Genomic DNA, 6,379 nt, shown 5'->3' with positions numbered 1-6,379 from the left:
ACAGTTAGAATACTGATACTTTTTTTTTTTTTTTATAATGCAGTTCTATATATCATTAGCAAAGGTGTTAGGGCATTTTCAATAGAGGGTGTAAAATTACACCTCTACATAGGCGCCACCTAGGTACCATTAGGATTTTACACCTCTAATTGTATACTATTGTAGAGTCCATAAATATCCACTCTCTATACTCTCCAATGAAGAAGTGTAAAAAAAAAAAGATTTTAAACTTAGACGTCACTTTAAGTGAGGTCCCTCTTTAATTTAAACTGGGACGTCACTTTCGTCCGAGTTAAAAAAATTACTTTAGAATTAGAAAAGAACGTTACTCCAAGTGACGTCCGAAAATTATTTCACTCAGACGTGTCACTCGGGCTTTTTATTAACTAATAACGAGAGAGGAAATTTCCCACTCTCTCTATTAACTAATATACTATTGTTTATGGTATAGCACCCCCATTAAAGAGAGTTTTTTTATATTTTGGGTGTAAAATTTCCACTCTATACGGTTTACACCCCCCATTGAAGATGCCCTTATTATTGTCACTTTCAAAAAAAGTACCAATTAAATTGGTAAGAAGTTTTGCATCAGTTTAAAACCCAAGTTTTTCAAAATATCGCGTTTTAAATTTAAAAAACGTTTCAAACTGGAGATTTTCAAAATCTCCTGTTTAAAACTTTATCAAAAAATTTTTTTTTTAAGAAGCGGAAATTTTATTGATAATGATAACGAGTTTTACAAATAATTAGGACAAGCGTGCAACAAACTGCGTCGCAAGTCTTTTCTGAATGACAAATCTTATCCTCCTAAATATAAACTCGTTAGAACTAGCTGTCATTACGTTGCAGTCCATAACTTTCTGCAATCTCTTAAAGAGCTTAACAGACTGTTGTGCCAAGAAACCAAAAGTGTCGAAACTGAACGGAATGAAACAATGCTGGTTAGTCCTACAAGCCCCTCGTGTTTCTCAATATTTCCTGTCGTTGCTCTATTAGCTGCGTCACCCACCTCAAAAACTCCATTCTCAATCCCTACCAACGGAGAGGCTCCAGTTACATCAACACACGCATGCCTCCCCTCAGACCAACTATAGATCAATACATACGTAGGCTGAAGTGTTGATCTTCCCTCATTCGGATCAGTGAGAAAATTGACGGGAGCCTCCTTCTTCACTTGTACTCCAACCCTCCAAAATACATCATATAAAATGTCTCTGACATAATCATGTCGATATTTGAAACTTGAAAAGTGTCGACAATGTGGTGCATGGTCCCCGAAAGCATCTAGTCTACTCTTTTTGCAAACAATGCATAGACCACCGTCAGAGTACAAAGGAATCGTGAGACAGTACCGGAGAATAGAACGATACTCCAACGGTAACATACGCTGACCAAGTCCCTCCATCGGAATAGCAAGTAGAAAATTTTTTACGTGTTCTGATTGCAAGCAGCCAATGACTGTTTTTTGACGAGCAGATAACTTAAACTCCCTCTCAAGACCAGCAACAATCTTACCGTAGAACGCTTCTACCAAAAAAATTTGTGGTTTTGAGAAAGACGGTAGCATTCACAGCTAAAGAATTAAAGTCAAGATCGGATAGACATAGACTCAATGTACTGCTAACAACATCAAGAATCGCATCAAAAGACACTGGGCCACAACTCCTAAGAATGTGGAAAACTATTTTTTTTTAAAGAAAATACGAGAAGAAAAAGGGGTTTTGGAGTTTAGCTTTTTGAATAGTGGGTGTTAGATTGACTTATTGAGATAGTTCTATTTTGCTTTAAACTATTAATACTTAGAAATTTTACAGTTATTCACCTATTTATAGTACTTGATTGTGCCATTATGGTTGGTAATTAGTAATATCTTATTTAGGGTCGTATTTTGGTACTGAATCTAAAACTTTTAGTATTTGGATGAGTAATTGATAATTTGATACCTTCATGTATTTGAATATAATTTTCTTTCATTTGTATTATTATTATTTTTATTTTCTGTGCCTGCTATTATTTTTTCCACTCTTATAAAAAATCAAACTCTTTATCTATCGTATTCTTTATCATTGGTTTTTACCATTTATTTTACGTATTATACGTTTTAAACCCGTTTTACCGTTTTAAACTTGTTTTTTATGCCCCACGTTTTTTTTTTCCCGTTAAAACACGAACTAAATTTTTTCAAATACAATATTTTAAACCTGTACCGTACTTGGTGACAACATGTTAGAAAAGATCTCTCCCTATCTCGAGTACAGAACTAGGATCAATGTCTGGGTGCAAGAGTATTTGCAACCCAGTAATTGAACTAAGGATGCGGTAGTGGAGCTTTTGCAAAGAAAAATTGGGGGTGTGAATCCTCATAGTCTAGCTATTTTTATAACAAATTAATATCACATTATGTGACTTTTACAAATCTTTGGAGGCCGGTGCCCCCCTCCCCCTAGATCCTAAATCCATCTATATATGCCCGCCCAATCTAATACATCCATTAGCCATGGAGGAGGTACATCTATCTATTCTACAGGAGAAGCTAGAGATTGAGTTACCCATAAGAAGCAGGTTGGTGTGCAACTATATTAGTTTTTCTTGGCACCCAGTTAAAACAGAAAGCATCATAGGTAGTAATAATATCTAGTACATGCATCATCTAGTAGGAGCTTTGATGAATGATTTATGATAATAATATTACCAGGTGGAATATCTTTATCTATATCTTAATATTAAAGCTCCCACAAAGGGTATTTTTCGAGCTCTATTAAAATTCCACATCATCAACTTAATAGTTAACTTAAAACAGGAAACTCTTTCCCTTTTAGAATTCAACTTCAAACGGGAATCTCTTTTTCTTTTAAAACCAAAACTCAAATAGTAGCATAAAAACTCTTTATTACACGAGATCTCCTATTAAAAACGGGAATCACACTTCTAAATTAAAATGGGATCCCTCATTCAATTAAAAAATGGAAATCATTCTCCTATTATAATGGGATTTCTCTTCTATTGAAAAAAAAATATATAGCATTATAATTAAAATGGGAATCATTTTTCTACTAAAAACGGGAATCACACTAAACGGGATCCCTCCTTCAATTAAAAAATGAGTTTTTAAAACATAATTAAAACAATTTGTTGATAAATTAAAACGGGTTTGAAAGATTTGATTAAAACAATTTGTTAAGGAATTAAAACGGGTTAGCCACGAAAACAGGAGTCACGATTTGTTAGAAAATTTATATATGTATAGTTATGATTGTTGAGCAAGTTTTTAAAAGAGCCAGTGCGAATGCACGGGTTTTCTAGAGTGTCCACGTGTCATGGCTAATTAAAAGAAAAATATGAGATAAAATAGAAAACAAATATATATATCTTTATCCTTAGATATATATTATAGTTATACTCTCATAGAGACTCCAATTTTTCCTAAACTCTATTACTAAATATAAAAAAGTATGATATAAATAAAAAAAATAATCCCATATAGAGTTTCACAAACTCTCCAACTTTTCCTAAACACTATAGCTAATTACGAAAAAACAATCTCATCTAGAGTTTCACAAAATCTCCAACTTTTCTTAAACAATATAGCTAATTATTATGAGAAAAAAAAATAGGAGACAAAAAACTAAATTGCTAAAAACAATAATTTCCACCGAAAATGATTTTCTTAAAACCCTTTAGATTTGATGCGCCATCCACAGTGTAATTTAGACATTTATTCAGTTAAAGATTCAAAAAATCACAATTACGACTACAATAATTACGACATATTATAATTCCTTAGATATATATTATAATTATACCCTCACTAATCTAATTTTTGGAACACTCGTAGGGACTCCAATTTTTCTAAACTCTATTATTACTTATAAAAAAGTAGGATATAAATAAGAAAACAATCCCATCTAAAGTTTCAGAGAGTCTCTAACTTTTCCTAAACACTATAACTAATTATGAAAAAATAATCTCATCTAGAGTTTCACAAAGTCGCCAACTTTTCCTAAATAATATAGCTAATTACGAAAAAAATATATGAGACAAAAACTAAGTTGTTAAAAACAATAGTTTCCACCGAAAACGATTTTCCTAAAACCCTTTCGATTTGATGCGCCATCCACAATGTGATTTAAACATTTATTCATAGTTAAGGATTCCAAAAATGAGATGTACCTAGTTTGAGAATGTGAAATGAGGTATGAAGCCATGTAAAAGTTGTTTCAATGTACCTAGTTTGAGAATGGTTAGACTATATGTCCAAACCACACAATTTTGTAATGTTTTCTTTTTTATATAATTTCTACTTAACAAGCAAAAAAAAAAAAAAAAGGATTCCAAAAATCACAATTCTTGCCACAATAATTACGACATATTCCAATTAAATTTATAAAATTAGGTTTGAATTCATTTTATAAGTGAAGTTTTACTTACATACTTATTTTAATGTACTTATATAATTCGGCGGAATAACGAGATTCAGTTAAAGTGGACGTTGGGCTTAAATAAATTATATACCAAACATAAACAAATTACATGTGAAAAATTAAATTATACAAAAAATAACATCAAAAATATATAATAGAAAATGAAGAAAAAAATAACGGCAAAACAATAATGACAAATATTTTAAAACATATATAATACTGCATGAAACTAACGTCAAAGAACAATTAATGGGGAACCGAAAACTGGATGCAAATGTATCGAACTAACCTCAAATAATATTTAACAGGAAATCGGAAACTGGATGCAAATGCAAGCATTAAACTAATTTTAAAAAGTAATTAATAGAAAATCGGAATATAGATACAACTGCATTAAACTAACCTCAAAGAATAATTAATGGAAAATCAAAACTTGGATGCAAATACATCAAACTAATATCAAAAAATAATTGTTGGAAAATCGAAAACTTTATACAAATGCATTGAACTAACCCTCAAATATTAAATTAACGGGAAATCGAAAACTGGATGCAACTGCATTGAACTAACCTCAAAGAAAAATTAATTATAAATTTGAAACATGATGCAAATGCGTAGAACTAATTTTAAATAATAATTAACAGGAAATTGGAAGCCGGATGCAACTGCATTGAACTAATCTTAAAAAATAAACTAGATGCAAATGCATTGAACTAACCTCAAAAAATAATTAACGTGAAATTGGAAACTAGATGCAAATTCATTGAATTAACCTCAAACAATAATTAACGGGAAATTGAAAACTAGATGCAAATACAACCTTATCAAATAATAAACGAGAAATCGGAAACTGTATGCAAATGTATTAAACTAATCTCACAGAATAATTAACAGAAAATTAGAAACTGGATGCAAATGCATTGAGCTAACCTCAAAGAACAATTAACAGGGTATTGGAAATTAGATGCAAATGTATTGAACTAACTGCAAAAAATAATTAATGAAAAATCAGAAACTAGATGCAACCGCATTGAACTAACCTTAAAAAAATAACGGGAATCGGAAATTGGATTCAACTGCATTGAACTAACCTCAAAATATAAATAATAGAAAATCAGAAACTGGATGCAAATACATTGAACTAACCTTAAAACATAGTTAGATTATATGTTGTGAGAATGTCTCGATAAGTATAGTTTTGCATTTAAAATTGTGTTTATCTTATCTCTTTCCGTATAATTGGTAACTCCTTGCTATTCAAGTAACTTGTTTTCAAAAATGGGGACCAAAGCTTGGGCGACTGGATTCAACATAACTTAAGTTATCCCAGTGATCTAGTAATCCTTTTCTTGCCGCGTTTAGTTAAAAAACTTTTGGTTCTCTATTCTTATCCAAAACCCTTCGTTGTTTTTTTCCTTTCCAGGCAAAAAACCCATTGCTGTTCGTTCGAGCTCGGCAATGAATTGTATTAGCTGTTATTTCTGTTGGTTCGTTTTCCTTTCTCTGGCAAAATCCTTCACTGATTGACAATGTGAGTTCGGAAAGGAACTTTTTTGTTTCCACTTTAGGTAAAATCATTCACTGGTACTCCTCTGGTTATCTACAAGTGTTGTACCCTTTCCGGTCAAATCCTCATATGTTTTCAAAGTTGAGTTTGGAAAATATCTAATGCTTAGTATCTCCATCATCTTTTTGGTTACATTAGTGGTAAAATCCTTCATTGTCCACAGTGATAGTTTGTTAGTGTAATCAAATCCTTTCTTTTTTTGTTCGCATCCTTTTTATTTCCTCTCTTCTATTAACCCCTCGGTTTCGATTCCTATGGCTACGGTACCCCTTGGTTTTAGTAGAGGCAGACACCAAGCTACCTTCCCAAGTGGGAATGGTGTTAAATCTTCAGCACAAGGTGAAAGTAGGAATAGCGTGGAAGCTGAGATAACCAGAGAATCTTATGGGAA

This window comes from Coptis chinensis, chromosome 8, assembly GCF_015680905.1.
Source record: "Coptis chinensis isolate HL-2020 chromosome 8, ASM1568090v1, whole genome shotgun sequence".
Lineage (NCBI taxonomy): Eukaryota > Viridiplantae > Streptophyta > Magnoliopsida > Ranunculales > Ranunculaceae > Coptis > Coptis chinensis.
Note: the sequence above shows the minus strand (reverse complement) of the source record.